The sequence below is a fragment of the Labrus bergylta genome, chromosome 3, assembly GCF_963930695.1.
Source record: "Labrus bergylta chromosome 3, fLabBer1.1, whole genome shotgun sequence".
In the NCBI taxonomy this organism is placed as follows: domain Eukaryota; kingdom Metazoa; phylum Chordata; class Actinopteri; order Labriformes; family Labridae; genus Labrus; species Labrus bergylta.
The window spans coordinates 7704512-7727730 of NC_089197.1; the positions used below are offsets into that span (position 1 = coordinate 7704512).

Here is a 23219-nt window from a genome sequence, read left to right on the forward strand (position 1 = left end):
GTCACACTTCATGTTTTCTACCTGAGTGAACAGATCAGTTAATGTCCAGCTGAGTCCTGCAGACTGAAGAGGAGAACAGTGAAGAACCAGATTAACTTCATGAGTGACAGCAGATTGTCCTCAAACTGTCCCAAACCTTAAGACAGAAACAGTGGAACAGTTCTAACAATTTATTAAAAACCGTAAAGGAAATTGACCTTGATGGATCAATGTAACCTTCTGCAGGTCACCGGCAGTCCCCTGGGGGCCCCGCAACATGATTCATGGCTGTTGGCATCTTTTTGTTTCCAGGTCGAGCTGAATAATGGAGCTGAAACGAGCCAGTTTCTGGTTATAATGAGACATTACTCTCAGGTTTACCTGCAGAGGGTATCAATACTAACTTCATCTAATGTTGACGCTGCTTTTGCTGCTGCTCAAAATGTGCAAATGAGATAAAAAGAAAGTGTGCAGTGGTAAAAATAATACATATTGACTTGAGCTTGTTTAGTTCTCATCTAATCTTCTGACTCCTCAAAGAACTGTTACACCACAGGTCACACACTGCTGGGTAAAGTGACCTTCAGAATCAACTAATTGTTTCCTACAGTTAAGTGTCATGGTTGCAGGTCCTGGGGATTGAACCCATAACCTTCTAGTTGAGACAACCGAGTACCAACTGAGCCACAGTCGCAATCCACAAAGTATGTGCAGTCTGAAACTGAACTAACAAGCAGACCACGTCCTGGGTGGTTTTTTTCAAAAGCAGTTTTCCTTCTTGATGAAAAATACTTCAGAAAGAAAGTCATTTAAAGAACCAAGTCAGTGTTGTAAATATAAGGGATGCAACAAGACAGCTGTACACACATCACGCGACTCATATAAAAGACGGCGGTGTTTCTTCCAACTGCAGCCTCTCCTCACCGCAGGTCATGTTAAAGTAATGCGCAAAATCTGACCCCAATGTTGTCAGCTTCGCCCCAATTCAGAGAGAAATACTTTGAATGGAAGCGTTCAATATTGTGTTGAGAACTGTTGCATCCCTCGTGAATATCTGTGCTAAAGGATCTCTGGTGTTCAGTTTCCATCGCCTCCATTCAGCACTGAGATCACACCTCACGCCTACAGCTCGACGGCGTCCTGATCTCATCTCCTTCCTGGTAGAGCGAACACAGAGCATGCTGTGGTATTACTGAGAAAACCTGAGCAAGGAGCACAAAACACTTATTCCTCAGAACCGAGAAATTAACGATCCAGATGATTTCATTGATCATCAGACGCTGACCTGGAAACGATATCCTGCGGCTGCAAAAAAAAAAAAAAACAACAACATCAGCAGAAAAACACTCGCTCTCTGTTTCCAAGATGGGCGAGCGGCATCGTTTATCTGCTGACGACCTTTGACTGCCCCCCCCAAAAAAATTAATCCTGCCTGCACGCAAACACACTCCACACGTACTTCAAAGACATGATAATGGGAGGGGGGGGAAGTCATCAGGCACCTAACAAGACTTTATCACAGAATCTAGGCCAGATTAGAATATTCATTAGTCGTGGCCTTTTCAACTCCGGGACTGCAGGAGAGGAAGCTGCTGCACAAACACCCACCATCATTCAGGATGTCAGCTCCAGGAAGGAAATGATGTGAATCAAAACAACAACCTGAGAATGAGAGAATCCGTCTCTGCCGTCTCCGACACCTGGACTGTACCTGATGCATTCTCAACATTGTTCCTGCGTTTCTTTGCAGACATTCTGTGTCAGAGTTGTTTTTTCTCAGTGGTCATTTTTTGCGTCTTTTCAGGTTTTTAAATACAAATCTCTGTGTGCCTCAGCTTTTCATTTCGGTGATATTTGGCCGTCTTTAAGGCCGAAGTCATCTCCTGAGAGGTGTGTATGGCTTTACAGCACTAGTTCACATAGCAGCCTTTGCTTATAAAAAGCAGCCAGTTGCCCGTCTCTGTAAAACAGCTGAGGCTGAGAGGAAGAGGACGGATGAAGCTAAGAAGTGAAAAGGAGAGAGTGACCGGTGTACATCCCTGCAGATATTACTCGGAACAGACTGAGAGGTAACGTTCGGCTGTATCGTTATCGGTGTCATCGGTGTCATCGTTGTCTCGCGTTTAGCAGCTTTACCGGCTGCAGAAAGTCGAGTTGTCGCTCAGATTTGTTATAAATAAAAAATAAAAGAATCCATCTTACCCCCAAAAAAGTCGTCTCTTTCCTCGTCGGTCTGCAAGTTTGGAAGCTTACAAACCGATCTCAACTAGCGTGTAATTAATAAGCCTCACCAATGTTGTCATTTAGCCACGCCCTCTTGTCGTCATGCTCACAGTTATAAAAAAAATCAAATCTGGTAATATCAGTCAACGTGGTTGTTTAGCTTGTTTTTTTGCAAAGACGGCTTCGACCACCCTCTGTTTGTCAACAAATCCACGTTGTAACAGAACAGGTTCAGCTGCTCTCTCACAAAACCTCAAACCAGCTGGGAAAGTCAGAAAGTAACATCAGAAGAAAAGAAGTGGCTCTGATCGAGCTACTTTCAAATGACAAAATCTGTGACGGGATGCTTGGTCACCATCCGCTGACCACCTCAGGACACACAAATGTTAGACCTCACAGGCGCCTGCACAGATAAGATGCAGTAATCAGAAACCAGAATAGTACTCATCATGGCTACAGGGTTTCTCTGTGTGCATGTAAACACCATATCCTGAAGATGATCAAAACTTTGATAACCGGGATTCTAAACTCTGAGTCCTGTCTGTGATATCATTAAAGCTGCTCTGTGATTTGAAGTTCCTCCTCTTGGTTCGTCTGTCTCCTCTCTGCCCCTCTCTTGGTTTTTTGTGCAGTTTGTCAGACGGATCACACACTGACACACTGACCCAGAACCTGCAGCTCACTGTTGAAATATTCAGAGCTTCACCGAGGAGAGGAGACGACTGTGACTGCCGGCTGGTCTGCTCGGAGAGGAGGGACTCTCTCTGTTTGGGATATGAACAGAGCGCTTACAGATCGCTTCAGCAGCATGTACAAATGTTCTCATTGTCCCCAAAATACATCTTTACTTCAGAAAAAAACAAATTGTTCTCACACAAGTTTAACCCAGAGGTGTTTAAAGATGATCCATGCTGGTTAGACAAAAGCTGAATAGTCTCCCTCCCGGATTAATCTGGTGTTGTAGTACTCGGAAATTGGTTGAACCACTTTTTGAAGGTCTCAGGATCGAAAAGCATTTTTACTCGGTCTTGTCTTGGTCTCAGACTGGACAGAATCCGGGTTTTAAATCAAGACCGGTCAAGATCACCACTGATTGGATATTTTTCCCACGTCATTACTGTGATGAGAAGGAAAAAAAAAATTAATTCAGTTATCGTTAAATTTTGATCCCCTGTTTATGTCAGCAACCTTCTGAGTGTGACGGTCTAAAGGAGTGAAACGCCTGCTGGACACATGATGACGACTTTTCAGTGATGTTTATGGTCTTGGTCTTAACTTGGTCTCCATCCCTAAATGTCTCGGTCTAGTCTCGATCTCTGGTCTCTTGGTTTTAGTTGACGTGGTCTTGACTACAACACCTCCATCAGCTGATCGCCATATACTGTATGTCATCCCCCAATCCACCGCCATCCTCATTATATTGTAATTTCTTGCTTTTTGTAATTAATGTAAATATGTTTGTTTTTTAACTTTTTGCTATTTTTATTAATTATACTACTGTTTTTGAGCTGTTGTAACAAAGACATTTCCCCCAATGGGGGATCAAGTTTATCTTTATCTTTTATTTTTATTAATGCACGGCCTGCTCCGACCTCCACCTCAGCGGTAAGGAAGTGTGGACAACAGGAACGAGAGGAATACAAAGGAGAAATCCTTCCTGCATATTATCCAATATGCTCTTTTCGTCTCGCGTCTCGAGATTGATTTATTGACAAAATCTGAGCAAACTATGCTACATATATGAAGAAGTGAAACACATCAGGTTCCTGCAGGCTAAAAAAATCTCAAAGCTGCAGCGACATGATGACAAATGCAGGAAGTACTGGCAGAAAAAAAAGAGAGACATCTAGCTCACATCAGTATGAAATGATGGACTTAAAGCACTGATGTTTCCTTCTAGTTGAGGAGCGCCTGTTCATTTGACTGATTTTAGGAAGTGAAAATCTGACTGTATCTGACATGTCAACTCATCAGCTGAAATCAGCATCAGTGCAGTTCTGATTGATTTCTTTACAGAAGTCAGGCTGACAGAACAATCTCAACACTGGTTTTCATTTCTACAAAGCATTCAAGGATTTATGGCGGCATGCATATCACTTGATTCCTGACAGTTGGTCCAGTCTTTGTATTTAATGGTGCCGTGATAAAAATCTGCTTCTCCTTTGCTCTGAACACTTCTCTCTTGATCCGTCTCTCAGATGCATTTGACATGATGTTGCATTCTTAATCTGATCAAACATTGAATGTGCACTTAAACCTGAGGCCTCTCTGTCATCCCGCTCGCTCTATAATTCATCAGCTGAGCAGAAGGCAGCAACATACGGAAAACACATGAGGTTCACAGAAGCTGCGTTCCCTGCAGGGTCTGACCGGGGCCGGACGCTGTAGCGGAGAGAGGACGCATTAACAAGAAAAAGAAGAAGCAGCAGACGACATGGCGAGCGGATCCCTCAGGGCTCTGATGGATGGAGCGGGGGAGAAACATTTGTGCAAGACGAGGAGCCGGGCCTCGAGGATGCAGAAGGAGGAAGAGATCTCTCGGGTGAAAAGAAACCCAGCTCGGACAACGGTCTCCCGCTGAGCTCAAATATTTCCAAATTCAGTGAAGAGCTTTACTACAAACATTGTGTTTCATCGTGTGTCTCTGGTTGTGTTCCCACCAGTACTTCACTCACGCAAACACACTCCCAGCTCATTTATTTTTCAGTTAACTGTCTGCTTTTGTTATGTGTCTCACTTACTGGCCCAGCTGCGATGTAGGTTTTTATATCTGAAGTTGAAATTTTTAAGTGCAGTCTGAAAACATCTTGGTTTGTATTGCTCTGAAGCAGGAGGCTTTGGAATAATCTGGAATATTTCAACCTGGGCTCTTTTTATTTGACATATTTAAGGGTTGAAATAATGAAAGTGATAAAAAAGTCACACTTGAGAGAGAGGTTGCGCTTCAAACAATTCTTAGAAGAGTGTTTAGCTTAAGTTCCAAAAACATAAAGGCAGCACATCTTAGATTAAAGAGGGAATCAGTGGCTATTTTCTTAAAAATTAATTATTATTTTTACTGTATTTTATTTTAACTTTGTTTAATCTCTTAAAGTGAGGTTTTGAGATAAGCCCTCGTGGGTTTCTACCTCACCATGTGTTTTATTTTTTATTCATTTTATTTTCCGGTTTGACTCCTCTTTCAAAAAAATTTGAAATTTTTTAAACTAAACTAATTGTCGCTCCATCGTCCCTTCTGGGCCTCCGTACATGTGTGGTGGTGACTGTGTCTACAGAGGCCGTGTCCTCTGACTGTTCTGGTTTGTTTTGGTTGGTTCGGGACGTTCCTGGGCAGGGAGCTGATGTGAAAATGTTGCAGGGAGTATCCTCTCTCTTTTTTTTTTAAACCGACATTGTAGTCGCATCATGCCCTTAAAGCTATGACAAGCTCATGACGATCACAGAATGCTCTTTGTGTTGAAGAAAGGAGCTGCTGGTCTGCTCCAGCTTCTAGAAATGAGTTCGAAAACTTTATGTTTGTATTAGTCACTAACACCGCCATATTCATGAAGTTGACCCGGTATATCGACGTGATCCTCTTTAAAATAATGTTGGAACACCAGACTTTATTGCGAGGCACCAGAACACATCATAACCTCTCTTGCAGCTGCAGAGAAAATCTGTGCTTCTGTCTTTTTCACCTTGACAAGACATTTCTTGGGGGAGAAACATCCAATGATGAAAAGTTTTTTTTTTCGGGTTTGTTCTTATATGACATTGTCATTTCATTCAACTCCCACTGCACATTTTTCTATTTTGATTTCAAAAAGCCTTTGATTTACTTTTGTTCTGTCGGTTTCAAATAACTTCAGAGGTTTTGCCTCTCCAACCACAGAGTGTCTCGACTTCCTGACACGTCTCAGAAGTGAGGAAGGCGCAGGGCTCACAGCTGCCGCTCCTCCACGATCTGCACCCAAACCCGCCGAATCAACTGAACCGACGCTGCCATGTTAGGGTGACATGAGAGCAGAGGGGACGCATGTTCATGTGGTCATCTTGTAAAAGATCTGAACGGTGTTTTGTCCCAATTGAGTACACTTCATGTCAAGAGGCTTCTGCCTTTATGTGTTAACCCCAGCACACACTACAATAGTATAAAATTAAGGGTAAAATGTCGGCTCACACTGTATGAGTGAAATCAGGACACAGCATTCACTCTTCATTAGAAAACTCCCAAAGACGGAGGCTAGGTCAGATATATGTGGATTTCGGGAGTCTTATATGAACGGCCCAGATACACAGAACGGCCACATTGCTCTCTCTCTCTGTAAACACAAGCTAACTAGCAGATTAATCATAAATATTTCCTGTCCGCTGGAGGTCCGCAGGTTTTATCACAAGCTGTTTCTGACTCAAACAAGGCAGACCCCTGCAGACGCCATGGAAGTCTGTGAAGGTTTAGAGCTTTAAGGAGGAGATTGGGGGGCGCTGGTGGCGCGCCCATGTATGGAGACTATAGCCCTCCAAGCAGGCGGCCCGGGATCATATCCCACCTGTGGCTCCCCTCCCGCATGTCATTCCCTACTCTCTCTCTACCTGATTTTCAACTCTAATGCCCCCAATTTATTTATTTTTTTAAAAAAGGAGGAGATTGGGATTGGGCCAAAAACTGCAGTTCATTGAGTTGCCACTAGAGGCTGGAGAGTGGATCCTTGTAGACCGCGATGTTTAAAGGACTGGTATGAAAAACAGTTTCATTTCTGTAAATATAACTCTACATGGTTCAATTTCTATATATCTCTAAATTACATTAATGCTTAAAGGTATTCATATAGGGTGTGGTCGCTCCACGGTGGGTGTCATCCAAGTTAGTTTATTGACGGAGCTTCACCTCACAGCTGTGTTGTTGTTTTTGCCTTTTCAGGAGTTTATCATGTAAATATTGGATGCATTTAAAGGTTTGCTGTGCAGATAGTAGTTCCAATAGGCGGTCCATGAAGTCTGGGATCAATTTTAGATGAGTCCGACACACAAATATTTATTTTAGCACTTATAAGCAGTGTGTGTCATAAGCATGAATCCCCTGGCACAATTCCAAAACCTTTTAGATCTGTTGGTCATTTAGGCATCAACATATGTAGAAAAATGTTGCCCATTTTTAAAATACTGTAGTCTCTCTTTAAGAAGATAAGCTGGAGCTTTTTTCCAGGTATCACTCTGCTCACTGACACTTTGTCTTTCTCACAACTGAAAACAAAAAGACTACAAACAGACTACAAATGCTTCAAAGTCCTCGGGGCTGCAGCAGGTACAACCAGCGCTGTCAGGAAGCGCAGCCTCTCCTGCTTCATGTGTCTGAAAGCTGTGAACAATATAAAGCACAGCAGGCCGACACCAAAAGATGGAGAGGATCTGTCTCGCTCGCAGTCTCGGCAGAGATTACAGCTCCTGTTTCTTATAATTGTTCAGAGCGAGCTGCTCCTCGTACCAATTATAGCGCATTAGCAGCAGCCGCCAAAGTCATTTCATCGCTGCACATCAGGGAGCTCCAAACAAAAAGGAAAAAGAAGCCATCCTTTCTCTTGCTGACTTCAGTCGCCTGTAGCATCGAACGAACGGAGGGTTTAAGATGGAGCAGATAAAATGAGATTGAAGGATCAGACTGAAGCGTGAGTGAACTTCGGGTGACTTGTTTTCAAATGACAAGAGGAAGGCTTTGACACTGATGCTGCTTGGACACAATCACCATCTGAAATGCAACACAGGAAAGAGGTTTAACAAAGTAAAACCACAACAGAAAGAAAGAAAGAAAAATATCGTTTGATGTGAATAAGTAAATAAAATAAGTATTCTATTAAAGAATCATGTATCCTGCACACTTTACAATATGTCTAGATTTTTATTCTGTAATCTGCCTTTACAGTAAAGCAGTAAAAACAGCACAGAATCCATCCATCCATCCATCCATTTATCCATCTATCAATCCATCCATCTTTCCATCCATCCATTTATGTCTGCTGTCCGTGCAGAAGGTCCTGGGTTCAATCCTCAGTGAAACCATTTGTGTTTTCGGATTGTGCACACTGAAGCAGTTTGCGGGTTTCAGCTGTAAGGGTAAATACAAGTTTTACGTATGACAACAGGGCATACACACACACACACACACACACACACACACACTCAGGGCCCCTATAGTTGTTTCCTGTCTAACCACAGTAACATTCTCTCCCACATGAAAGAGCAGCAGCTTATCACCAGCAGCCAAACACAACTGACACACTGCTGCTGCAACCGAAGCAGCTCCAAACACTGTGTTCCTCAGGTACGTGAGCCTGGGAAGTCACAGCAACCAACCAATACACACCCACACATAAACACACAAACACACACACACACACACTACTGTGAAGGTGTCTGCGGTCACTGAAAAGTCCCTGTTGTGCATTTATCTGGAAAGTGTCCACAGAGTATAAACGCGGCTGCATCAGAAGATGATTCATAGAAAAATATTAACAGGCATAAATTATCAAACAACAAAAAGAGCATGTCTTTGGACTGTGGGAGGAAGCCAGGGGAGACCCCACACATGCACGGGGCGAACTTGCAAACTCCACACAGAGAGGATCCTGTCAGACAGGGATTCAAACCAGGAACCTCCTCGCTGTGAGGTAAAAAGCACTGTGCAGTCCTCATGCTGTAATGAGATATTTCTCATTCTTTCCTGGGTATTATTTTCACTCTACATGCTTGTATAAAGATGTTGTTTTCTTTATGCTGATGACAGCTAAGTGCAGACCCTTAATACTTGTACTACTATGCTTGTGTTTTGTTGTGTAGCTGTGAAAGTGCTGCACAACTTCGACTTACTTTGACAACAACGAAGGGCTTTGGCACGCAGTTAGAAGCTTCAGATCATATGACCCCCCTCTCTTGCTTCCCATGACTGAATATATTAAACATGCTCCATGTTGGACTCCGTATCGAGACCGAAACATGCGGCTCAGCCTTCTGTGTGCCCTCCTCTCAAACACTGCACACACACAGACATACATACGTACACACATGCACAAAAGCACACTATCGCCTTCTCGCCCTCAGGGCCCCCATATGGACCCGATGGATGCTCTTTTCAAAGCTGCTTGCTCATATATGACCAGAAAGCCCTGCACATGTGAAAGAATGCATTGCAGCGCTTCAGTATAGTGTTAGTGTGTAAGATTGACTGCAGCCTGTTCAGATCAGATGAAGAAGAAGGTGTTTAATAACATAATTAGAGAAAGAGAAAAGGGTCAATTAAAGGCCAAGAGGTTTCAATTTGTAATCAATCATGTTTGATAGTCTCAGATATAGGGTTTACAGTGTAGTGGCCATCACTGCTTTATGCACAGAAGGACCTGGTGTAACGGGTGTAACCAAAACTCTGTCCTGTTGCCAAAAGGCTGAGATGACATGTCAGCTTTATAATCAGGGCTGTTCCATCAGGCATGACTTCAGTGGTTGGTGAACGGTTAAACTTTAACTGTCATATTTAGTTTCTTCATTCGAAGCAGAAGTGTTGCTGAGATTATCACATCATGTTTTAATCCAGAAGGTTCTGGGTTCGATCCCCAGAGGAATCCATGCTTCCTGGAAAACACATGTATCTTTAATTCAAGGAACCCTACACCCCTCACCAAAATCATTGGTGTTAAAGACTGGCATGATCAACATCGCTACGTCTAAGCCAGACTTTTCCCACGCAACCAAGGGTCAATATTAAGAAAAATATCTTGAAATGGTTTAGCTAAACCCCTTTCGAATTACTGTGCAAAGGTAAAACAAAATATCCTGGGTTGTTCCTGTTAATGCATCCCAATTATAATGACTTAAATCAGTGAACTGACATTAAACAGGGGTTTTATAGTATAGTGGTCACTATTACTTGGTAGTGTTAGGAGTGTGGTTGAATGCTTCCATTATAGCGATTATAAAGTACCATGAGGTTCTATAGTGTAGGTGATCACGTCAGCTTTAAACACAGAGGCCAGCTGGGTATAGCCATAGAGGACAAATCCATGAGCTGGTGGAGCTTCAGGTTTGAGCAAGTTCAAGACCAACTCAACTCAAAAAAATCAAATATTTGGACCAACAAATTCACTACATTGCACATGCAGAAGGTCATGGTTTCAAGCCCCAGTGGAACCAAATGTTTCTCTTGTTACCCAGTGTCCAAGGAGACTCTAGCTCATGGTGCAGACAAAGACAACACATCCAGTGACCCTATATATCTTGACACTAACACATGAACTCCACTCTTTCACTTAGGGGTCATCTACCTTCATCCATGTGGTTCTATAGTGTAGTGGTCATCACGTCTGCTTTACACGCAGAAGGTCCTGGGTTCAATCCCCAGTGGAACCATGTGTCTTTCTTGTGACCCAGTGTGTAAGGAGACTCTGTCTCATGCAGCAGTCAAAGATAATCCAGTGATCTAAGATATTTTGAAACTTACACATGAACTGCACTCTTTCAATTAGCGGTCATCTGCCTTGCAACTATAAGGTTCTATAGTGTAGTGGTCACCACGTCTGCTTTACACGCAGAAGGTCCTGGGTTCAATCCCCAGTTGAACCAAGTGTCTCTCTTGTTAACCAGTGTCTAAGGAGACTCTATCTCAAGGCGCAGACCAAGACAACACATCCAGTCACCCCAGATATCTTGACGCTTACATATGAACTGCACTCTTTCACTTAGCGGTCATCTGGCATACAACCAAGAGGTTCTATAGTGTAGTGGTCATCACGTCTGCTTTACACGCAGAAGGTTCTGGGTTCAATCCCCAGTGGAACCATGTGTCTTTCTTGTGACCCAGTGTCTAAGGACACTCTGTCACATGGTGCAGACAATGACAATCCAGTGCCCAAAAATATTTTGACGCTTACACATGAACTGCACTCTTTCAATTAGCGGTCATCTGCTTTACGACCATAAGGTTCTATAGTGTAGAGGTCATCACATCTGCTTTACACGCAGAAGGTCCTGGGTTCAATCCCCAGTGGAACCATGTGTCTTTCTTGTGACCCAGTGTGTAAGGAGACTCTGTCTCATGCAGCAGTCAAAGACAAGCCAGTGATCTAAGATATTTCGAAACTTACACATGAACTGCACTCTTTCAATTAGCGGTCATCTGCCTTGCAACTATAAGGTTCTATAGTGTAGAGGTCACCACGTCTGCTTTACACGCAGAATGTCCTGGGTTCAATCCCCAGTGGAACCATGGGGGTTTCTTTTTACCAAGTGTGTAAGGAGACTCTGTCTCATTCAGCCAACAAAGACAATCCAGTGACCAGAGATATTTTGAAATATCTTTAACGCCTGGGTTCCATCCCCAGTTGAACTAAGTGTCTCTCTTGTTACCCAGTGTCTAAGGAGACTCTAGCTCATGGTGCAGACAAAGACAATCGGTCATCTTTCGACACTTACACATGCACTGCACTCTGTCATCTACCTTGCAACCCTGAGGTTCTATAGTGATGAGGTCATTACGGCTGCTTTACATGCGGAAGGTCCTGGGTTCAATCCCCAGTTGAACCAAGTGTCTCTTGTTACCCAGTCTCTAAGAAGACTCTGTCTCACGAAGCAGACAAACACAATCCAGTGACTACAACTATCTTGACACTTACTGCACTCATCTGCTTTACAACCATAAGGTTGTAGTGTAGAGGTCATCACATGTACTTTACACGCAGAAGGTCCTGGGCTCAATCCCCAGTGGAACCATGTGTCTTTCTTGTGACCCAGTGTCTAAGGAGACTCTAGCTCAAGGCGCAGACCAAGACAACACATCCAGTCACCCCAGATATCTTGACGCTTACATATGAACTGCACTCTTTCACTTAGCGGTCATCTGGCATACAACCAAGAGGTTCTATAGTGTAGTGGTCATCACGTCTGCTTTACACGCAGAAGGTTCTGGGTTCAATCCCCAGTGGAACCATGTGTCTTTCTTGTGACCCAGTGTCTAAGGACACTCTGTCACATGGTGCAGACAATGACAATCCAGTGCCCAAAAATATTTTGACGCTTACACATGAACTGCACTCTTTCAATTAGCGGTCATCTGCTTTACGACCATAAGGTTCTATAGTGTAGAGGTCATCACATCTGCTTTACACGCAGAAGGTCCTGGGTTCAATCCCCAGTGGAACCATGTGTCTTTCTTGTGACCCAGTGTGTAAGGAGACTCTGTCTCATGCAGCAGTCAAAGACAAGCCAGTGATCTAAGATATTTTGAAACTTACACATGAACTGCACTCTTTCAATTAGCGGTCATCTGCCTTGCAACTATAAGGTTCTATAGTGTAGAGGTCACCACGTCTGCTTTACACGCATAATGTCCTGGGTTCAATCCCCAGTGGAACCATGGGGGTTTCTTTTTACCAAGTGTGTAAGGAGACTCTGTCTCATTCAGCCAACAAAGACAATCCAGTGACCAGAGATATTTTGAAATATCTTTAACGCCTGGGTTCCATCCCCAGTTGAACTAAGTGTCTCTCTTGTTACCCAGTGTCTAAGGAGACTCTAGCTCATGGTGCAGACAAAGACAATCGGTCATCTTTCGACACTTACACATGCACTGCACTCTGTCATCTACCTTGCAACCCTGAGGTTCTATAGTGATGAGGTCATTACGGCTGCTTTACATGCGGAAGGTCCTGGGTTCAATCCCCAGTTGAACCAAGTGTCTCTTGTTACCCAGTCTCTAAGAAGACTCTGTCTCACGAAGCAGACAAACACAATCCAGTGACTACAACTATCTTGACACTTACTGCACTCATCTGCTTTACAACCATAAGGTTGTAGTGTAGAGGTCATCACATGTACTTTACACGCAGAAGGTCCTGGGCTCAATCCCCAGTGGAACCATGTGTCTTTCTTGTGACCCAGTGTCTAAGGAGACTCTAGCTCATGCAGCAGACAAAGACAATCGGTCATCTTTCGACACTTACACATGCATTGCACTCTTTCACTTAGCTATCATCTGCTTTGCAACCCTGAGGTTCTATAGTGATGAGGTCATTACATCTGCTTTACGTGCGGAAGGTCCAGGGTTCAATCCCCTGTTGAACCAAGTGTCTCTTGTTGCCCAGTCTCTAAGAAGACTCTGTCTCATGCAGCAGACAAAGACAATCCAGCAACTACAAATACCTTGACACTTACACATGAACTGCACTCATCTGCTTTACGACCATAAGGTTGTAGTGTAGAGGTCATCACATGTGCTTTACACGCAGAAGGTCCTGGGCTCAATCCCCAGTGGAACCATGTGTCTTTCTTGTGACCCAGTGTCTAAGGAGACTAAATCACATGGTGCAGACAATGACAATCCAGTGCCTGATGATATTTCAACATTTACACATGAACTGCACTCTTTTATTTAGCTGTCATCTGCCTTAGAGCCATGACATTTTATAGTGTAGTGGTCATCACGTCTACTTTACATGCAAAAGGTCTTGGGTTCAATCCCCAGTTGAACCAAATGTTTCTCTTGTTACCCAGTGTCCAAGGAGACTCTAGCTCATGGTGCAGACAAAGACAACACATCCAGTGACCCTATATATCTTGACACTAACACATGAACTACACTCTTTCACTTAGGGGTTATCTACCTTCATCCATGTGGTTCTTTCGTGTAGTGGTCATCACGTCTGCTTTACACGCAGAAGGTTCTGGGTTCAATCCCCAGTGGAACTAAGTACCTTCCTTGTGACCCAGTGTCTAAGGACACTCTGTCACATGGTGCAGACAATGACAATCCAGTGCCCAAATATATTTTGACACATGCACTGCACTCTGTCACCTAGCCGTCATCTACCTTGAAAGTTTAGGTTCTATAGTGTAGTGGTCATCATGTCTGCATTACACACAGAAGGTCCTGGGTTCTGTCCCCAGTGGAACCAAGTGTCACTCTTGTGACCCAGTGTTTAAGGAGATTCTAGCTCATGGTGCAGACAATGACAATCCAATGCCGGACGATATTTCGACACTTACACGTGAACTGCACTCTTTAATTTAGCTGTCATCTGCTTAACATCCAAGAAGAATTATAGTGTAGTGGTCATCATGTCTACTTTACATGCAAAGGGTCCTGGATTCAATCCCCAGCGGAACCATGAGGACTCCAGTGCCCTAAGATATTTCGACATTTACACATAAACTGCACTCTTTTATTTAGCTGTCATCTGCCTTAGAACCATGATGTTTCATAGTGAACCAAGTGAACTCATGGTGCAGACAATGACAATCCAGTGCCCAAAGTTATTTCGACACTTACACATGCACTGCACTCTTTCACTTAGCTGTCATCTATCTTGAAACTTGAGGTTCCATAGTGTAGTGGTCATCACGTCTGCTTTACACGCAGAAGGACCTGGGTTCAATCCCCAGTGGAACCATGAGGACTTCTTCATACCCAGTGGAGACTCCGTCTCATGCAGCAGTCAAAGACAATCCAGTGACCAAAGATATTTTGACACTTACACATGAACTGCACTCTTTCAATTAGCGGTCATCTGCCTTGCAACCATAAGTTTCTTTAGTGTAGAAGTTATCACTTCTGCTCTACATGCAGGAGGTCCTGGGTTCAATCCCCAGTGGAACCATGTGTCTTTCTTGTGACCCAGTGTCTAAGGAGACTCAATCACATGGTGCAGACAATGACAATCCAGTGACTGAAGATATTTTGACATTAACACATGAACTGCACTCTTTTATTTAGCTGTCATCTGCCTTGTAGAGGTCATCACGTCTACTTTACATGCAGAAGATTCTGGGTTCAATCCCCAGTGGAACCGTGAGGACTTGATTACCCAGTGTCTAAAGAGACTCTCTCTCATGCAGCAGACAAAGACAATCCAGTGAACTGAGATACTTTGAAATATCTTTAACGCAAAAGGTCCTGGGTTCAATCCCCAGTTGAACCAAGTGTCTCTCTTGTTACCCAGTGTCTAACGAGACTCTAGCTCATGGCGCAGACAAAGACAACAAATCCAGTCACCCCAGATATCTTGACGCTTACATATGAACTGCACTCTTTCACTTAGCGGGCATCTACCTTACAAAGAAGAGGTTCTGTAGTGTAGTGGTCATCACGTCTGCTTTACACGCAGAAGGTCCTGGGTTCAATGCCCAGTGGAACCATGAGGACTTCTTGTCACCCAGTGTCTAAGGAGACTCTCTCTCATGCAGCAGTCAAAGACAACACATCCAGTGACCCTATATATCTTGACACTAACACATGAACTACACTCTTTCACTTAGGGGTTATCTACCTTCATCCATGTGGTTCTTTCGTGTAGTGGTCATCACGTCTGCTTTACACGCAGAAGGTTCTGGGTTCAATCCCCAGTGGAACTAAGTACCTTCCTTGTGACCCAGTGTCTAAGGACACTCTGTCACATGGTGCAGACAATGACAATCCAGTGCCCAAATATATTTTGACACATGCACTGCACTCTGTCACCTAGCCGTCATCTACCTTGAAAGTTTAGGTTCTATAGTGTAGTGGTCATCATGTCTGCATTACACACAGAAGGTCCTGGGTTCTGTCCCCAGTGGAACCAAGTGTCACTCTTGTGACCCAGTGTTTAAGGAGATTCTAGCTCATGGTGCAGACAATGACAATCCAATGCCGGACGATATTTCGACACTTACACGTGAACTGCACTCTTTAATTTAGCTGTCATCTGCTTAACATCCAAGAAGAATTATAGTGTAGTGGTCATCATGTCTACTTTACATGCAAAGGGTCCTGGATTCAATCCCCAGCGGAACCATGAGGACTCCAGTGCCCTAAGATATTTCGACATTTACACATAAACTGCACTCTTTTATTTAGCTGTCATCTGCCTTAGAACCATGATGTTTCATAGTGAACCAAGTGAACTCATGGTGCAGACAATGACAATCCAGTGCCCAAAGTTATTTCGACACTTACACATGCACTGCACTCTTTCACTTAGCTGTCATCTATCTTGAAACTTGAGGTTCCATAGTGTAGTGGTCATCACGTCTGCTTTACACGCAGAAGGACCTGGGTTCAATCCCCAGTGGAACCATGAGGACTTCTTCATACCCAGTGGAGACTCCGTCTCATGCAGCAGTCAAAGACAATCCAGTGACCAAAGATATTTTGACACTTACACATGAACTGCACTCTTTCAATTAGCGGTCATCTGCCTTGCAACCATAAGTTTCTTTAGTGTAGAAGTTATCACTTCTGCTCTACATGCAGGAGGTCCTGGGTTCAATCCCCAGTGGAACCATGTGTCTTTCTTGTGACCCAGTGTCTAAGGAGACTCAATCACATGGTGCAGACAATGACAATCCAGTGACTGAAGATATTTTGACATTAACACATGAACTGCACTCTTTTATTTAGCTGTCATCTGCCTTGTAGAGGTCATCACGTCTACTTTACATGCAGAAGATTCTGGGTTCAATCCCCAGTGGAACCGTGAGGACTTGATTACCCAGTGTCTAAAGAGACTCTCTCTCATGCAGCAGACAAAGACAATCCAGTGAACTGAGATACTTTGAAATATCTTTAACGCAAAAGGTCCTGGGTTCAATCCCCAGTTGAACCAAGTGTCTCTCTTGTTACCCAGTGTCTAACGAGACTCTAGCTCATGGCGCAGACAAAGACAACAAATCCAGTCACCCCAGATATCTTGACGCTTACATATGAACTGCACTCTTTCACTTAGCGGGCATCTACCTTACAAAGAAGAGGTTCTGTAGTGTAGTGGTCATCACGTCTGCTTTACACGCAGAAGGTCCTGGGTTCAATGCCCAGTGGAACCATGAGGACTTCTTGTCACCCAGTGTCTAAGGAGACTCTCTCTCATGCAGCAGTCAAAGACAATCCAGTGACAAAGATACTTTGACACTTACACATGAACTGCACTCTTTCATTTAGCTGTCATCTGCCTTACAATCATGAGGGTTTATAGTGTAGTGGTCATCACGTCTACCTTACATGCAGAAGGTCTTGGGTTCAATCCCCAGTGGAACCAAGTGCTTATCTTGTTACCCAGTGTCTAAGCTCATACCACAGACAAAAACAACACATCCAGTTACCCCAGATATCTTGATAGCCTCCTATCTTGTAGGTACACATGCATTGCACTCTTCACTCAATGGTCATCAACCCAACAACCACTTTATTATCATTAGTTCAAAATAGATGTAAATATATGACGTTTATTCCCAAGACGTAATATTTCAACTGTAGCCTCAATGCTATATGGAGTGGTATGTTGCTTATAAAAAATAAATCTGAAAACATAACTGAAAGCGAAGTGGTTTAGGCTTACTTTTTAAATCTCATATGATACGATACACTTTGATGTCCCCATGGGGAAATTTTTCTTGGACTCCAAGTGCTGCACACATGTGGCTGCCTCCACATCAGAATAAATAATTAAAAAACTAGACACTAACAAGAAACCCCATGTAAACAGAGAAGCACATACTAGTGCAAACCAAAACACACCACATGTATTGCACATTACCCACATTGCACAATATTTGCATAAACACAACATAAGTAGAGCAAAAATGAAGAACATATAAGAACACCATGCCGCTGTTGCTCGACCCACACAGCCTTCAGATATTTTATTCAGAATGTTGATCGACGTGGGTACAAGAGAGTCGTTTCAGTTCACATTGAGGGACTCTGTATCGTCTGCCAGATGGTCAAAGCTCAGACTCAGAGTGGAGGATGTGAGATGGGTCAGACAAAGCTCTGAGCCTGACTACCTTTTCAGTCCTCCCCATCACCTTCACGGCAGTCTGCAGCAGATGAACAAGCTAAGAATTTAACTGAGCAGAGAGATCCGTACCATGCAAACATCCCATACCTGAGGATACTCTCCAACACAGCCTGATAAAACACAAACATTGTCTTATTGTATACTAAAATTCAAACGGAAAAGTGATCAGATCAATCAGACTGAGCCAGTATCTGAGAGGTGCAAGGGTATACTGATGGATCAGGGTGACTCAGCTCTACACTCATAGGGTTATACTGTATATGTAGGCTGCAATGACTTACATAACAAGCAATGGGTGGATGAAATGAACTGTATATTTTATTTTGCTGTATTACTGTCAGTATTTGCACTTACATGAAAGCAAAGCTGCTTCTCTCGGGCCCTGAGAAGTGACATGACGGAGGTACTAGTTGTCTCACAATACAGCAAGAACTGTGTTTTATTGTGTGTGTGTGTGTGTGTGTGTGTGTGTGTGTGTGTGTGTGTGTGTGTGTGTGTGTGTGTGTGTGTGTGTGTGTGTGTGTGCTTGCGAGCGTCTGTCTGTCTGTAGAGGCCTCAGGGGTAAACACAGCCCTGTGACAGTGAAGTGTGTGTGTGTGTGTGTGTGTGTGTGTGTGTGTGTGTGTGTGTGTGTGTGTGTGTTATCTCCGCACTAACTGCTGTTCTGTTTTGCAGACAGACGAGACACTGAAGCTATGCCATATGTGAACCTGTGCACGATTCAATTGGTCTTTGTTTTCCTGACATATTTACCCCAAATTTGCAATAAATTTACATGATCTTGTCACTTGTACTTGGCTTGTCCTCAAATTTGATTTGAATTGTAATTTCATTTTGGCATCAACAGGAGGCAAAACAATAATTTAGCAAATACGTGCACACCTTTCATTTATAGTGGTGAATTTTCATCAGCTCGCCCTCCCAAAGGTCACACTGGAAGATAGTGAAAACATGTTGATAGCGTCTTCTTGTTTAGTGCCATAGTTTTGTGTTATTGGCTGAAAACATAAGGGGCGGCTATGGCTCAGTGGTAGAGGAAGCTCGGGGGTTCGATCCCCAGCTCCTGCAGCCACATGTCAGATGTGTCCTTGGGCGAGACATGGCAGCCTACAGGGTGTGGATGTGTAGGAGTGACCTCGGGTATAAAATCACTTTGAGTAGTCAGAAGATTAGAAAATAACTGTACGAGCTCAAGTCTGTTTACCTTTTACCATAAAAAGGACAAACACTGTAAAAGCCAAAATGTGAGACTTCCTGCTTTTGGAGCTTTTGTTTCTAATTAAGTTAACGCTTAGAAAAAAACAACTGTAAGTACAACAAACCTTTAAGGCCTGATTGTTTTTGGTTGGGAGAGAGTATTCAGAGCAGAAAGCAAAGCGTCCAGCGTCTTTTTTTTCCAAGCGCTCTGCCTTTTTTGTGCAACCACTCCGAGCGCTTTAAACTTTTCAGGAAGGCGTTGTTGACATCACCGGCACACTGTTCCAAATGTATGATATTCCTGTGATTATATTCCAGCTGCTTCTCTGTTTGTGGGTTTCACGAAATTGACGAAAGACTATGACGATTTAAGAATTTCTTGGGGGGTTTTCGCACACAAACTATGAAGACAGCACTGTAACATTTCCCTTCAGGTGGACGTACTTTAATCTGGAACATTTTAACCCCTAACGTTAACACTGCAGCCTTTACGGCTCATCTTACAGCTGCTGGCTGAATCAATCTATGGGAACAATTCCACTTCTAATTTTTGCCTCTTTTTTTTTTCAAGACTGGAAAATATGTAACAAATAAAAACAAAGGCTGTATTCAGCCCTTAAGGTAAACCCAGGTACATACATATACAGGACTATTTTGTAATTTCAATGAAATCAATCTTGCTTGTAATGATTTTGTGTCACTTTTTATATTAACCAGCATTTTTGTCTGTGATTTTGAAGGATATATAAAAATAAAAACAGCCTCTGAGACGAGGAAAAATATCAGCTAACAGTCTGTGTTTTTATCATCTGTTTGAGCAGTGAAAACATGCGTAGTATGTGTTATATGTGTGTGTGTTACATCAGAGAGTCGTTATGTAACACTGATATCTGCTGGGAACACGGTGGGTGTTGGGTGAGGGGCTGCTTCCTCACTGCTGCGTCTGCTGTGTGTTTATCTGTTTGTGTCCTCGTGCCCGTTCTCTACCTCAGTGATCATGAAGTCCGTCGTTACAGTAAACATAAAGTAAAGTAGTAAACCTAACGAGCATGTCTTTGGACTGTGGGAGGAAGCTGGAGTACCCAGAGAGAACCCACACATGCACGGGGAGAACATGCAGACTCCACACAGAGAGCGTTATGTTGATGCTCGAGGAGGATTCACTTCAGGGTCTTCAGCGGTAGGTGTGGTTGGTAGGGTGGAGAAGCAGGGTCAGTACTGATGTCACACCTGAGGGGGGCAGTGTGGTGGCTCTGACTCTTCAACCTTCATTAGCAGCACCTGCGGAGGAGTGGGGGTGCATATTTTAAAGTTGAATGGACGACCAGAGGGAGACGGGTTAGGGACAACTGAGAGACTTAGTTAACTTTTGTTTTATGTCTGTGTCGACACTTCACCACGGGTTTAGCACATCATCTGGTATATCCAGCAGCCGAGATCACAACCGCTGTCTCAAGGGTACTTGGTGGTGAGTCACCCACATGCACCCCTTTAACGGGACAGTCGCATACATTCAGGTAAAGCTGGTACACCTTCACGTTGAATGCAGCATGTAAGTAGAGGCACTAGGTTAAGGGCTCTCTGGCCCTAAAGTCAGGCTTAACAGAGAGGCTCCTGTCAGACGGGTGAATCGAACCAGGAACCTCCTCGCTGTGAGTCAACAGCGCTAACCACTGAAACTTTAATAATGGAAACATCCTGAACACTATGAGCCTTGATTACAACACGATACATCATTAAGCTGCCGGGTCATATGAAGTGTCTGGAAGGTTTTTGAATCCACCGGTCACAGTTGCAGTTAGGGGAAAAAGTTACATTTCCAACCCTGGTCTCCACCAACTTGTTCATCGTTCAAATGTTCATCGCTCTAAAAGAGTGTGACTCCTTTGTCATTTGCTTCCTTTACCTGTTGAGAAAACCTTTACGAGGAACTCAAATCTAATTTCTACGACATCCCACCCGCTCATACTGCCGGAGTATTTGCTGCCGCGTTTTCTCTTTTTTTTTCTTCCAATCTTTGAGCCTTCCTCTCTTCAGGCTTTTTAAACCCCAGCATCCCTCTGTGTAATAAACGGGGGGAAATGATTTTAATGTGTATTGAATGGAGCTTCCCTGGCATCCATCTTGTCAATTTTCAGGGGGGCCGTCAGGCTGAGTTTAAGAGAGCTAAACTGGTAGACGATAAGTTAATCCTTTTATCCATATCCTTGCCGCGGGGCGACCAAAATAAACGCTGAAGTGATGGTTGGGAGAGAAGTCTGAGAGCTGTGACTGTGAGAGAGAAAAACAGCGAAATGCAGCACAGAGGGGGAGAAATGAGAAGGGAAGTAAATGAAGATGTTTTATTTGCCTGGGAGGTGGAAGAGTGAATACATGTGTGGATTTAATACAGCCAGCATCCCACTGACTTCTCATGTCTTGTTAACACGCTGCTGTGTGAAGAAAGGGGCGCTGCAGCAGCTGCTCCGGTGAGTCGGGGGTGAAATTGACACTAAAAAACGACCAGAGCACAACAATGAACGCTGTCACACCTCTTATTGAAAGGGAATAAGTTGTGGTACAAGCCTGTGTTTCAATGTCACACACCAACAAAGGATCCCTCTTACGTACGGTTTCCACACACTCCGTGCACGCTGCGGTCCGTCAGTGCCACCGCTTTGCTCCGGCGGACTGCGCGTGCCCTGCCCCACGGGCGCCGTTTCTGGAGTGTCAGCTGTACACACATTGTTGATCATTCGGTGCCTGTTTTGAAGTAATGCTGATAAAGAGTGTGTATATTGTTTTATTTTGAAATTGACCTGACTCTCTGTTTGTTGTCTGACTTCCTGTCTGGGTCATTCTATCCTGACCGTCCTGCTCGACGCGTGCTTGCAGCGTGCTCTGTGGAAACATAATCATTGACTATGGAGTGGCAGCGAACGGGGGCGTAGTGCGCGGCGCTGGCGGTATGTGGAAATTGGGAGTGACTTTTCACATGGTACAGCAGCTTTTTTCCAACATGCAAGGACACCATCAAGATGTTGGTGCTTAATTTTACATAATTTAACTTCATAAAAACTCCCTGGATTAAGAGCAGCATTATAACAAACAGACCGTCCTGGCAGCCGTAAATAGAGCTGTGTGTGTGAGTTAGAGAACAGCTGTGACAGCCGTTCATTCATCCTGTTGGAGCAGTCGACTCTCACCGGAGCGGCGGCGGCAGCAGCAGCAGAGAGGCTGAATAAATCACAGCAGACATTCAGCAGCTAAAAACAGGACAGCAGAGATAGAGAGAGGCCGGCTCGCTCGTCCCTCCGGAGCATCGAGAAACATCTGAAATATCTCTGCTGCCCTGCAAAGGCCGCAGGCTGCAGCGCTCATGGGCGAAGGGGGGGGGGGGGGGGGACTGCTGCACCAACAAATGACTCATTTATATGACTCTCTCCTTTAGCCAAGTCATGAAGCTTCCTTAAAAGAGCCCACAACCACTCCAACATCTTCTCGTGTAGAAAGAGACTAATGAACTGACATGATGCTGGATTGGACGGTTGCATGAATTTAAAAGAAAGTAAGCAAAAAGGGGGATACCATACAAAGATGAAATAAAAAGGCAAGTCCTCAATAAGGTGGGAGAGCACCAAATTAAAATAATCACAGGATAAATGTACCATAAAAAAGAGACAAACAGCACACAGAAATGTCCTTTAAGGCTTTCATCAAGAAGTAACATCAGCGCCGAAACGCGTCCGTTGCTGTTGTTGTTGCTGCCTTACCCGGAGTAAAGAAACCTGAAGGACATTTTTGTGTGCTGACTTTGTGTCTCTTTCTAGTCTTGTTGCTGTCGTACACCTTTTACTGTGTTTAACTGTCGAGAGTGCTCCTCCTTTGCTGTTTTTTTAAATGTACCCTCACACAATACAAAATAGGTACAAGAAATTCTACTCAAGCGTAACTAATGAAATATTATTTCTAAATCTAGGATATGTAGGAAGGTGCATGATGTGAGAATTCAGTGTACGGTGTTATTGAATGTGCAGGGTGGCATTA

At 43.8% G+C, this 23219-nt stretch overlaps 1 protein-coding gene and 15 non-coding genes across 16 annotated transcripts in view; 15 read left to right on the forward strand and 1 right to left on the reverse strand.

The window, feature by feature from the left end:
- The window catches only part of LOC109999627 (nuclear receptor ROR-alpha A-like), an 86778-nt gene that overhangs the window by 34596 nt on the left and 28963 nt on the right, over positions 1 to 23219 (reverse strand). The gene's annotated exons all lie outside the window — the stretch shown is intronic.
- On the forward strand, positions 10509 to 10581 carry trnav-uac (transfer RNA valine (anticodon UAC)). The gene has a single exon. It is a non-coding gene; the product is annotated as a tRNA-Val (tRNA).
- On the forward strand, positions 10722 to 10794 carry trnav-uac (transfer RNA valine (anticodon UAC)). Its single transcript has one exon. It is a non-coding gene; the product is annotated as a tRNA-Val (tRNA).
- Positions 10939 to 11011, forward strand: trnav-uac (transfer RNA valine (anticodon UAC)). Its single transcript has one exon. It is a non-coding gene; the product is annotated as a tRNA-Val (tRNA).
- trnav-uac (transfer RNA valine (anticodon UAC)) lies at positions 11152 to 11224 on the forward strand. Its single transcript has one exon. It is a non-coding gene; the product is annotated as a tRNA-Val (tRNA).
- On the forward strand, positions 11365 to 11437 carry trnav-uac (transfer RNA valine (anticodon UAC)). Its single transcript has one exon. It is a non-coding gene; the product is annotated as a tRNA-Val (tRNA).
- trnav-uac (transfer RNA valine (anticodon UAC)) lies at positions 12085 to 12157 on the forward strand. Its single transcript has one exon. It is a non-coding gene; the product is annotated as a tRNA-Val (tRNA).
- On the forward strand, positions 12298 to 12370 carry trnav-uac (transfer RNA valine (anticodon UAC)). Its single transcript has one exon. It is a non-coding gene; the product is annotated as a tRNA-Val (tRNA).
- trnav-uac (transfer RNA valine (anticodon UAC)) lies at positions 12511 to 12583 on the forward strand. Its single transcript has one exon. It is a non-coding gene; the product is annotated as a tRNA-Val (tRNA).
- trnav-uac (transfer RNA valine (anticodon UAC)) lies at positions 13842 to 13914 on the forward strand. Its single transcript has one exon. It is a non-coding gene; the product is annotated as a tRNA-Val (tRNA).
- On the forward strand, positions 14543 to 14615 carry trnav-uac (transfer RNA valine (anticodon UAC)). Its single transcript has one exon. It is a non-coding gene; the product is annotated as a tRNA-Val (tRNA).
- Positions 15288 to 15360, forward strand: trnav-uac (transfer RNA valine (anticodon UAC)). Its single transcript has one exon. It is a non-coding gene; the product is annotated as a tRNA-Val (tRNA).
- trnav-uac (transfer RNA valine (anticodon UAC)) lies at positions 15504 to 15576 on the forward strand. Its single transcript has one exon. It is a non-coding gene; the product is annotated as a tRNA-Val (tRNA).
- Positions 16205 to 16277, forward strand: trnav-uac (transfer RNA valine (anticodon UAC)). The gene has a single exon. It is a non-coding gene; the product is annotated as a tRNA-Val (tRNA).
- On the forward strand, positions 16950 to 17022 carry trnav-uac (transfer RNA valine (anticodon UAC)). The gene has a single exon. It is a non-coding gene; the product is annotated as a tRNA-Val (tRNA).
- On the forward strand, positions 17162 to 17234 carry trnav-uac (transfer RNA valine (anticodon UAC)). The gene has a single exon. It is a non-coding gene; the product is annotated as a tRNA-Val (tRNA).